Here is a 12,813-nt window from a genome sequence, read left to right as displayed (position 1 = left end):
GGTATATAGAAGAAACATGAGGGATGGAGGCCTGCATCACTGAAGAGCTAGGAGTGGGATAGGTTCTTTAACAAGGTGACTAGTCAAGGAAATGCTCTTATTCCTGTTTTGTACTTTATGGACATAATGCAGCCAGGTGCGGCTCTTAAGTTTAATAAAAATCATGGGAAAAGCCTTAGGAAAACTCAATAAGTGTTATTAAGGATTTTATCAGTTTATTTTGGTCATGGTTTCCAATTTTAAAAAACGTTTATGCAATCTTTTCTACCTTCTCCAAATCCTATTTCTTGAAGTTTTATTAGTATAGAACAAGTGCTTTTTCATGTTTCATTTTTATATGTATCCTTTTCAGATGTATTAAACAAAAACCTTTCAAAAAATTAAAAGCATCTGTGAATTAAAAGACACAAAGAATAGAATGAAAAGGCAGCACACATAATATGAGAAAATAGTTGCCTTTCACATATGTGATCAGGGATTGATATCCAGAATACATGAATAATGTCTACAGGTCAAGAACAAATATCTGTGTTTTTTTAATGGACTAATGGCTTTAATAGATTTTTCTGCTAAGACTGACAATCACTAACAAGTATCTGAAAAGATGCTGAATTTCACTAATCATTAAAGAAATACAAATCAAACCACAATGAGATACCACCACACACTCATTAAGATGACCACTATATAAAAAAAAAAAAGGAAATAGGGTTGACACTGTGGCTCAGCGATAGGGTGCTTACCTAGCATGCATGAGGGCCTGGGTTCAACTCTCAGCACCTAGGGAGGGGGAACAGTAAATAACAACTGTTGGCAAGGATGTGGAAAAATTAAAACAATGTTCACTGCTGAAGGAAATGTGAAAATGTACAGTCACAAGAAAAGAGTATAGTAGTTCATCAAAATTAAAAGTAGAATTACCATATGATTCAGTAATACACCTTTTGGATTTATACCCAAAAATTGAAAGCAAGAACTCAAACAGATACCTGAATACCCATGTTCATAGGTGTATTATTCACAATAGCATAAAGAGGTAATCAATGGATGAATGGATATTCATATTATATGTGTATACATACAATAAAATGTTTTATTGCCTTAATAAGGAAGGAAATCTGGCACATGTTACAACATGGATGAACCTTGAGGACATTATGCTAAATGAAATAAGCCTGTCATAAAAAGACAAATGGAATATGATTCTAATGATGTCAGATGCCAAGAGTAGTTAACTTCATAGAAAAAGAAAATAGAATGGAGGATTTTAAGGGGTGGGCAGAGGGAGTAATATGGAGTTATTTTGTCATAGATGTGGAGATACCATTTTGCAAGATTAATAGAGTTATGAGTTATGGTGATAGGTACACAAAAATATGAATGCACCAAATACCGCATAACTGTACACATACAAATGGTTACAATGATAAATTTTATATATATTTTACCACAATTAAAAAATTTAGATCACTTGACTATAAATATATGGGCTTCTTTTTTACACTCAATTCTATTTTCTTAATATGTAGGTCATCTTGTACATCAGTAGTGCTCTGTTGATGCATAGTGTTATAAGTTTTGTGATAGATTAATTTCAACAAATGTGTCCTTTAATAAATTTTATCTAACCCGACTAAAACACCTAAGCTATCACTCTGAGTGTTATACACAGGATTTTTTTGACACATACTTTGGCACAGAATGTTTAAAGGAATGATATTACAATATTTGGTTCACATCTCATTAACTCTATTAACTTCAACTTCAATTCAATTACTATTATTCAGCTTTCTGTTGCTGTAGCAAAAATACCTAAGATAATAAAATTTAAAAAGGAAGCACTTAATAAAACTTCATTGTGTTCAAATATGCCCCAATGAATTCCACTATTATATGTAATTATAATGCATCAATAAAAACAAATAAATATTTTCAGCAAAAAACAAAAAAGGAAAGAATTCTTTTACCTCACAGTTTTGGAGGTTATGTTCCATGGTTACTTAGTTCCATTGCTTCTGGACCTATGGCAAGAAAATACATCATGATGATGTTCACCTCAAGGCAGCTGAGAAGTGAACGAGAGAAAGAAGAAGGGGCTAAGGTCCCAGTATTTCCTGCAAGGGCACACCCTAAATGACTTAAGTTCCTCTCACTGAGCCCCAACTTCTACAGGTTCCATCACCACCCAATAGCTTCATGGAGTGGGAACCAAGTCTTTAACACATGGGCTTTTGGGATACATTTAATATGCAAAGTATAGCAATAACAACATTTGGTAGAATTTAACAAAAAAATCATATATACATGAAACTATTACAAATAGTAAGTTAAGTTCATCTATCTAAAGGAGTAGGTACCTTTCAAGATCAGTTTAATCAATGACACAAAAAAGGCATCATTTACAAATTACTGTTGTCAATACTTGGGTGTAGCATATTACAGTATATTTTTCTCTTTTCAAAAACACAGGTTTCTGGGCTGGAGTTGTGGCTCAGTGGTAAATGATTTGCTTCACAAGTGTGAGGCACTGAGCTCAATCCTAGCTAGCACAACATAAAAACAAAGTGATTGAGTCCATACACAACTAAAAAAAATATTTTAAAAAATCCACAAGTTTGTTTTTGTACTGCTTCATTTTTATTAATTAATTTCATTTTTTAATTAAAGTAATATTTGTACATATTTAAAAGATACAATGTGTTGCTTTGACATTTAATTTTGTTTTGTTTTACAGTTACACAATGAGATCTCAACTCAGGTATACCTACACAATGTAAAATAACCCAGTAATAAAAGGTAAATATATGCATACACAAAATAGCATTTATGAATCTCAAAAATCTTTTGCTTAGTGAAAAGACAAACAGAGAGGCTGGAGTTGTAGCTCAGTGGTAGAGGGCTTGCCTAGCTTGTGTGAGGCACTGGGTTCGATCCTCAGCATCACAAAGAAATAAATATATAAAGTAAAGGTATTGTGTCCATCTAAAACCAATATATATAAAACCAAACATAAAGAAGAAATGCTATAAGACATCATTTATAGGAAATTCTAGAAATAGCAAAACTAATTTATAAAACCAAAAATCAGACCAAAATTTGCCTGCAAATGAAGGAGGGAAGAAATGTATTGGGAATACACATGAGGAAATGTTTTCCCAAGAAGGTAAAGTTCTCCATACTCCTAACAGATTTCAGTTACACATGTATATACAATTGTCAAATATCAGCAGATAATACAGTTAGGATCTGGGCATTTTCTCTATGCAAATTTTACTTCAAAAGAAAAAAGCAACTATGAGGAAATTCTAGTAAATCATTTATATTGAATTATCTGAGTCAGAAAATACTGTTTCCTATAGCTTACATTAAAGAGCAACAAAAAACTAATGTGAATTTTGGAATATATAATGGATGGACTTAGATACATATATATGTGATAAAGTTCAGGGAATGAATTGGACATAACTTTCCCATATTAATATATGAATATATGACCAGTGTAACTCCACATTATGTACAACCACAAAAATATGAAGTTATATTCCATGTATGTATGATATGTCAAAGTATATTCTACTGTAATGTATGACTAAAACGAACAAATAAAAAAAGAAAGAATAGGAACCTGATAATGTGCAGTCTCTAGGTGGTGGTTGTATCAGTGCTCCACTATACAACCAAGTTAAACTTGCTGAGTGTGTGAGTATAGGTTTCAAAATAAGTTTCATATTGAAATGTCAGGAAAAATGGTATCATACTGAGTATAAATTTTTACCCTACTTAATTAGCACTCAAGATAGTTGGATCGTTTTATATGGTATTGCTATCTATTCAATGGAAGAAATTTTATGTGCTATAATTCTGGCCTATTGGACTATTCAAATGATTTCACAAGTCTAGACTATGCTAAACTTTAGAGCAGTGAAAACTTTGTTCTTATGAAAGATCATTGACTTAGTAACAATTCATGGAGGGAATACCTTCAGGATCAGAAAAAGAAAGTTGTAGGTTAATAGTGTCTATTTCACAGAGCCATCCCAGGGTAATGCATACTAGTTTTTACTTTTACAAACACAATTTGAGAGGGCGAGTTTGCAATACAATGCAAAGTAGTACAATAAATAAATTCATTTTCATGGGTATTGCTTCTTGGAACAAAACAATATTATTTTAAATTTTATTATTAAAAATTTAAATTTTCCCAGATGCTGTAGTTCATGCCTGTAATTCCAGTGGCTCTGAAGGCTGAGGCAGGAGGATCACAAGTTCAAAGCCAGGCTCAGCAACTGCAAGGCGCTAAGCAACTCAGCGAGACCCTGTCTCTAAATAAAATACAAAAATGGGCTGGGGATGTGGCTCAGTAGTTAAGTGCCCCTGAGTTCAATCCCCAGTCCAAAACCCAAAATTTAAATTTTGCCAATAGTAATGGGGCATGCCTGTAATCCCAGAGACTCAGAAGGCTGAAACAGGAAGAGCATGAGTTCAAAGTCAGCCCCAATAACTTAGTGAGGCCCTAAGGAATGTAGCAACCTGTCTTAAAATAAAAAATAAGAAGTGCTAGGGATATGGATCAGTAGTGAAGCACTCCTGGGTTCAATCCCTAGTTCCCCAAAAACACTTTTTAAAATCTTATTTAAAATATATGCTTATTAATAAATATATTGGTACAAAATATAAGGAAATTAAATTCAATATGAGAGGATGATGAACAATAACAACATCTCCTATCAGCATTTATAATTTTTAAATATAATTGTTCGTGTTTTTTGGGATTTGGGTAAAGAGGACCACACAAAGTTCTGCTTAGAAACCAGATTAGTACAAGCTGGGGATATAGCTCAGTTGGTAGAGTGCCTGCCTCACATGCATAAGGCCCTGGGTTCAATCCTCAGCAACATCAAAAAACGAAAAAGAGAAAAAAAAAAACAGACTTTGGTAAAGGAGCAAAGGGTTTCTGTTGAGGCAAATGTCAATGCAGTAAATAGGAGGTTTCATCAATAAGCTTTCACACACAAACTATAACAATCAATAAAGATAATACTGCAAAAGCTACTGAAAAGAGTATTTGAGAAGATACTACAATGAGATGGATCTGACAGCAGGGAGAATGTATAATTTAGTTGTTTAATAAAAGATAAAAAGTAAAATGGACATACCTAGAAATGACAATAGTGATCAAATAGAAAATCTATTTCACAGCACAGGGTAAAATACACCAATGTCAAAATAAAATGTTGCCCTTGCAACAGGAATGCACTGGGCTCTAAGCCAATACCTTCAGGAGAGTTGTCTGAAAAAAGTTGTCTGAGGTGGACTGCAGGCAGGGTGGGTAAACCCCAAACAGAGTAGAGAACGGACTTTGAATTGCAATGCAGTTTATAAAACAGGATCTCTGGACCTGTACTCTCCATGACTTCTGGAATCCTCACAGCACTGTACTGATCAAAAAGAGGCCCACAGTGTTCTCTGGCTTCAGAGTCACCAGTAGGGATAGAATCTAGAAGTTGGCATTGGGCTTTAAATTTCAGAGCATTGTACTTGTCAGGAAATGGAGGCAGCCAATATCCTAGGATGGAAAACCCAAAGAACGCGACTGATACAACAGTAAAGGTCTAAAGGGGTATGTCTGGATGCTTCTAAAACACTCGCAGGTCAGTGGTTGTAGAGGGACTCAACTCAAGGCTTCAGACGTCAAAACAGAATTTGGAGGTAAATGGGAATTTACCACAAAGTAGTTTGAGAACTGAAATTTGAAGCCAGAAATTGAGTGTCAAAATGTCTTCGATAAGGGGATTGTGCTTAGCCCTGGTGGTGTCATGTGCCCGCACATCCATCTCTTTTTGATAAGCACACATGCACACTGGAAGCTACTGACAGAAAATCATCGGGGAGGGGTGGCAATCTTTGGTGGAGAGAAAAAGAGAACCAACATCCTGAGGTGATCTTCTTCTTTTAGAAGAATGGTGGCTATTCCCAGAGCCGCTGATCAGATTCCACAGAGACTCAAGATGAAATTCAAAATTCCCTAAAGAATTGGTGAAAAGCAAACACATTCTGTGATCCAAGCTTGACAGTTGTTTAGTGGGAGACGTAAGCAGTAGGGCTCTGGAGTTCATTCTATTCTGCTATAGATATCCAAACTCAATTAGCTGAAATGCAAAGCCACAGGGAATATCGTTATGTAGATATGGGGTTTCCAGAGCCACCATTCAGTCTTCAAGACCCACAAATGATTGTGGAGGGTGGAGGAAGGGATGAAGATGGAATGCTTTTGGTCCCTCCTGGGCATGCTGCTGCTTCTATTTTACTCTCAGAGCTCAGCGTGACTATCAGTATTATACCTGGTGAGACTACTGGAAGGACAAGGCCACAGGGAGGTTCAGGCCCCCATTCATCCCCAGTATCTTGTGCAAAAACTGCCATGTCCAAAATGCTTCATGAACTGTGCGTTGAATACACAAAGCAATGAATGAATGAGAAGGACCCTTGTGGTGTTAGATGGTAGACACCCTGTCCTGGAGTTGGATGCAGGAAACAGTTTATCAGGATTTAAGGACAAGATGGGCCACTGGTTCAAGTTCACAAGGTGCTTCAAGGTCATGGAGGATCTGGACTCTCTGGGACTCAAGAGTGGACAGCATTTCCTGAATTATATTGGAGAGGGGCTCATCTGGGATTTTAATGAGACCCCTAGGTCCATCCTTGAAATTCCAAGGTGCTTGATGAGGCAGTGAGAATGCACCAGAGGTCTAGGACTCTGGAAATACTACTGGGCTTTATTATTTTTGATTGTGACTCTGGCCAGTGGGAGGGAAGCTTCCCTGCCTGTTTCTTGCATATCAAAGCAGTTTTCTGGTCAGACTTTGGGAAAGAACACGACCAGACACCTGAGGTCCTTTACCCATTTGTAATAATGGTGACTTTGCAACCTGACTTCAGGATCCAAAAGGTATTAGGGTCAGAGAGTTAAGTCAATGAGTTCCTACCACTGGGGTTTCAATTCAAATTGCTAATTTCTAATTTGCCAAAATGATGCTTTTCCTCCCTCACTGATTATTTTTCAAAGAGGCACAACCAGGATTTGGTTGTTTGCTTGTTTTTGATACAACAATGAAAAAGAAATGAAGAGAATAAAGACAGTGCTGTGCAAAAGCTTTGTTCAAGAACTGATTATGTAGGAAAAATGCAACTCTACAAATTCAATGCATGAGGGTGAAAATTCTTAGCAGATAAATTGCTTGGAAGGAATTTGAGGGATTTATCAAAAAAGATATCAGATTCCCTCCTGCCCACAACCCCAAACTGATCCCTTCAGGGTTTCAGCCATTGCAAACTGGTCTCCATCTCTGACATTCCCCTCTGCTACACATAGAGCTCCTCCAGAAAAAAGGGAGGGGTGTGCACAGTGATGGAGTGGCCAGCAGCAATTGCAGCCTGTTACTTTTAACCTCCACACTGCTGCAGGTGAGTCATGCAATGACCTCCCTGACCAGAGCTGGCGCTTGGAGTCTTCTTCAACACAGCTACTTCCCAGATTCTGAAGCTCTCTCTTGCTTGGGTAGATTTTGACAGTTACCTATGAGAAGTCCCAGGTGGTTTCTGCTCTGGAAGCCACAACACTGGCTTACTCACCCTCAGTTGGCTACACAAAAACTGCAATTTGACTGATCCATTCTTGCAGAGGTGCAATTCCCATCCTCCAGGCCTGCCAGGGTGTTTCCCATCAACCAGTGTTTTACTGGCTCTGAGAATGTTAGACCTGCATGATACTTGGAACCTCATATAGCTTGCTCCTGTCTCCCCACCACCGGAGCCTCTCATTTCGCAAGTCAGGGAACCAAAGCTTCAGGAACTGAGGTGAAATGCCAGAGGTCAAAGGTTATGGTGGTTTAACACTCCAAACCAAGACCCCTATCCCTATCCAATCGCTATTTCCATGCTACAGCTTATGATTCTAACAGTCTACATCTCTTGGTAGATGTTCCAACACTATATGGAGAATAGGAAGAGTGACCAGGTCCCATGTCTCGAAAACAATAGGGAAAACAGAGCTAAGAATAATCAGCACCATTTGTGCAGACTGGATGCAGAGACTTTTCTGTAAAAATACTTTTGTGCAGCTTCAACTCTGGTCTGATCCGATCCTTCTTTGCTTTCATTCATAGTGGAAAACTCACAATGTTGGGGGTGACTTCTCTTAAAGATAAATTCCATTTGTTACATAAATATTTTGAAAATGAATGCCTTTGTTGGTGAACACAGGCAGGCAGTCCTCACCACTCCCTAATATCTTACTTACATCAGGGCAACACACAGTGTGGACTGGAAGACTGTCCTGGATGGATGAACTGTGCATGTGCTTGTGCTTCTATATCTGTACATGAAGGTCTTCATGTGTCTGCATAAACCCTGCCACCTAACAACATACTAGTCCCATCATCCAAATGCAAGGTCACTGGAACCAAATATGCTTCCACAAGTGTAGGGATGGTCCTGGGGGAAAATATTCTCCCATGCACATGAAACCATATAATCACTTATGTGAAGAGTAGAGGAAGGAACCATGTCTGTACATGTATGTATATAAGTGTGGAACTCACTGATGGGGTTGCACAGTAGGTGAGAATGTGTGACTCAACTAAAATTGTTCATACAAGTGACTTTTCTGGGTGGGATTGCTATGATTCATATACAAGGTGTCCTCCAAAAGCTCCTGTGTTATCACAGGAATATTCAGCAGTGAAATGATTGGAATGTGGGAACTCTAGCCTAATCAGTCCATCCTAGCTACAGTGCCTGACTAGGTGGTCACTATAGGCAGCGGGGACATAACTGGAGGAAGTGGAAGACAGGCTGTGCCCTGGAAGGGTTCATCTTCCCTGAGGACCCTTTCCCTCCTCTCTCTCTGCTTACCGGCTGCCGTGGCTTGAGCACCTTTCCTCCACCGTGCCCTTCTGCCATGATGTGCTGCCTCATCTTAGGCCCAGAACCAAAATAAACTGTCCCTCATCTGTTGTTCTTGTCAGATATTCTGGTACCAATGACATAGCTGACTAAAATAAGCACCTTCCTGTACATGGCTGTACACTCTCTAGAATCCAGTCCTTTGGCTGGAGGGTCCCAATTAGTCTGACCTTTTCTCACCTCATCAGCCTCCAATGGACTCTGCATGCAAGAAGCCCTGGGCTGCTCATGGGTTGTAGAGAATCACAGGTCTTTAGAGTGCCAATGTGTCTTCCCTCTTTACTATACATTTTATTTCCTGGCATTTGAAGAGCGCCAGTGTGGCTGGAGTTTCTGAAGAAATGGTAGGCTAACAGGAGATGAGATAAAGAAGTGAATGGGATTTTATAGTATTGGATGGTCCTAGGGTGTGTGCGGCAGGAAATAAAAGGGGGTTTCTGAGTAGAGAAGTGACAGAATCTGTATGAAGGGCCCAGCATATGGTTTCAGTAAGAGACACTTAGGAGGCAACACAATAACAGAGGATCCAGTGAGGAGGCCATTGCTGTCAGAGAGTGACAGATGATGATACAGTGTACCAGAGAGATTCATGTGGATGGGATTGAGCACTGTGGGTACTGGAGTTTCTAAGGAAATCATAACTGAAAGCACTCATGAATGAACGGTGAAGGGGAGAGGAATCCAAAGATGCCCTCAAGGTTTTGGCTTGAACAAGGAAATGGATGAGAGTTGACATTCCTGGATGGGTGAACTGATGGGAATAGGTGTGATGGACAGGGGTTCAGGGCCTCAGTTTTTTGAACGATATATTTGAATTGGGCCTGAATATTGGAGGTGCAAGTGGTTAGACTGAGTAGGCAATTGAACATGTGAGCCTGGACTAGAGGGAAAGATTGGGCTTGAAATACTAATGTGTGATTCCTCTCTGATATAGAGAAGGTCAAAGGCGTAATCTGTGTATAATCTAAGGCAGAGTGTCAGCTCTCCATCACTTTAATGAACACCTGACATAATGAATATAAAAAAAAAGAAAGGGTTTGTTTTGCCTACAAATCTGGAAAGTTCTATCCATGATCAATTGGCCCCAGGGTTTGGGCCTCAGGGAGGCAGCACAACACACACATCAGGAGTGCGTGATGGACCAGAACCACTCACCTCATGGCCCAGAAGCAAGAGAGAAGGAGAATGGCATCGGGCTCCCAGATGTCTCTGATGGAATGCTCCAGTGCTCTGAACACTGGTTGCTAGTACACACCTCATAGTATTTGTCACCTCCCAATAGCACTGAGCTGGGGACCAATACTTAATCTTATAGACATTTTGGGACAGTAAAGATCCAAATCAGCAAGAAGTGAGCATAGGTACAGAGAAGATATCAGAGAGTCAACCACAAGAACACGCCAATGAGATAAGAAGGAATGAGCTATGACCCTGCAAAGGGGCAGACACTGAGGCAGAGGGAGAGCCACGACACAGAAATGTGCTGTCAACCACAAGAGCAAAGTATTGAAAGAAGGAGGAAGTGATCAATAGTGGCAATTTCCACTCCTCAGTCAAGTCAGACCAGTATTGCCCCCTATTGACCAGAAACGACAACTAGCTTTAGTTACACACAGGTTATGTGCAGACCCCATTTCAGTGCAGTTGTGGGGGGAAAAATTTAATTGGGGAGGATTAAAGAAAAATACAAATAAAAGTTGGGTAAGCCTAGTAGACACAGTGATCTTTGAGGACGATATACTAGATGGAGGGGGACCTGAAAGAAGGGTAGGGTTTTCATTATTTCCTTTCTTTTTTCCTAAGATGAGACAATTTGCAGAATGTTTCAGTACAGACCAGAGTCACCTAGTAGAGGAGCGTAATTTTGTGATGTGGGAGAGAAAACTGGGAGCATCATGCACTGAGGGTGAGTTTTGAGAGGAATGTTGAGAGTTTATCCATAGCATCGAGGTGGAAGGCAGATTATCTACACACAGCTGTAGGTAGGTGGGAAGTTTTGTAAACATTTGGGAACTTTCTTGTCTTTAAATGTGTCATTATCTCAGACTGGGTGTTTGAGTACTAGATGGAGTTTTGCTTAGACAGGATGCTGTAGTCAGCTTCTTTTTGGTCACACTGACTAAAAGAACAAACAGCCACCTCTTAGAAGAAGAAAAGTTTATTTTGGCTCATGGTTTCATTATTCTGCACACAATGGGCCAACCCCATAGACTTGGGCCTAGGTGACGCCTACTTCATGGTGAAGGGCATTGTGAGGGAAGCAGCTTAGAATATGGCATCCAGTAAGAAGAGAGAGAGTTCTGCAGACCAGGGACAAAAGTTGCATACCAAATGCATGTCCCCAGTGACCCACATCTCCAGCCACACACTACCTGCCCACAGTTACCACCCAGTTAATGCATGCTAGTATTTTCTTCCACTAATTAGGTTAAAGCTCTCACAAACTAATGCTTTCACCTCTGAACATTCTTGCTTTATCCCACACATGAGCCTTTGTGGCACACCTCCTCTCTCAATCACAACAGAGGATAAAATGTGAACTGCAGCGTCCTCAGTGGAGAGAGTGACCTCAGTAAATCCACAAGGTTGTAGAAAAGCCCCCTGCCTTTTCTCTGACATGGCTTGGTGCAGGAGATACAGTCTTGGGAATGCACATTCCAAGCTTATGTTCGCTTCCGTGTATTTGCTTGGTAACAAGGTCTGCTGTGGAGGTGTCTGCTGCCTGGTGAGCCTTCACAGCATGGAGCCCAAGGACACATATCATGGTCCAAATACAGGGCTTACACCACAAAGGAGACAAAACCTACTCTAACTACCTGCCTGATGAGGTTGAGGGTGGGTCTTTGGGAGCACTAAGCACTTCTTCTCCCCAGGGGGGGGGTAATGTATTTTCCTGTCCATAGCCAGTCCATCTGCAGCATACACCTCAGTAAGCTGAGTTTGGGTGTCCAGTGATTGCCACACTCTCCTACTCTGTCTGGCTTCTGGTTGCTATGGTGATGCGGGCAGGGGCCAGAAGCTCTGCTATCTCAGTGTAAATGAGTGGGAGCCTATGAATATAGAGGGGTGAGTTGAGTAGGAGGGGGAATTTCTTGCTGGTTAAAAGAGCCTTATGCACTTGAGCCTGTTAGTGATTAACACCTCCTGGGCCCTGCCTCCAAGTAATCACACCATCATTACCAGCAGGCTGGTAGGACTGAAAGGAGCCTCATAGCACATAGCAGAGGGTCTTCCTTAGAGTCATTTCCCAGAAGGATGCACTGCATTAGGAAGTGTTTTTCAGTAGTAGTGCTCTCTCTGGTAGGACTGCTAGGCATGAAGCTTCAAGAGCACTTACAGTGTGCCAGGCAAATTCATAGGACCTGGAGATGCCCGGGGGGAAGACCGTGCTCACCCTATGGGTTTGAGGCCATGGCCAAACCCAGATGAACATCCCAATAGTGGACACGCCCCCTCACTCCTGCTCTCTCTTTCTCCACTTTTGCTGAAGCCCACAGTGGGGTGGGGGACAAAGATGAGACTAGGGGAAGTTGGCTGAAGTCCTGAGAAGCTCAGTCACCCCTCTCTCCAGTTAAGAAGCTCTTTGTCTTAATTCCAGTAGTCTTGCTCGGCCACCCCAGTTTCCAGACCCATAATCAGCTCTGCATCTCAGTGTCCAGACCCACATTGGCCTAATCTGCCTGGTGGCTGGTTGCTATGGCAATCCTGCCAAGACCTTTCATCAGTAAATGAAATAAAAGGCAGCAGGAAACCTGGAGTGTTGGCCATGTTGGGGAGGGGGGCCTGGAATTTGATTATGATAATTACACTAATTGAGAGATTTTTGTGATTAAAAGCCCACGAACACAG

The 12,813-nt window shown here is 40.4% G+C and overlaps 2 long non-coding RNA genes across 2 annotated transcripts in view; one reads left to right on the top strand and one right to left on the bottom strand.

Annotated features, from left to right (window-relative positions):
- LOC308638798 overlaps positions 1–8,972 on the bottom strand; it is a 44,356-nt gene extending 35,384 nt beyond the window's left edge. The window contains exons 1-2 of the long non-coding RNA XR_014019929.1: positions 8,914–8,972; positions 744–780 (exon numbers count right to left, since the gene is read on the bottom strand). This is a non-coding gene — a long non-coding RNA (uncharacterized lncRNA). The remainder of the gene's footprint in view (positions 1–743; positions 781–8,913) is intronic.
- LOC308638799 overlaps positions 1–12,813 on the top strand; it is a 227,649-nt gene that overhangs the window by 148,151 nt on the left and 66,685 nt on the right. The window lies entirely within an intron of this gene.

This window comes from Spermophilus citellus (genome assembly GCF_964194105.1).
Source record: "Spermophilus citellus genome assembly, chromosome: X".
NCBI classification, from domain to species: domain Eukaryota; kingdom Metazoa; phylum Chordata; class Mammalia; order Rodentia; family Sciuridae; genus Spermophilus; species Spermophilus citellus.
Note: the sequence above shows the minus strand (reverse complement) of the source record. Positions and strands in the feature narration are given on the sequence as shown.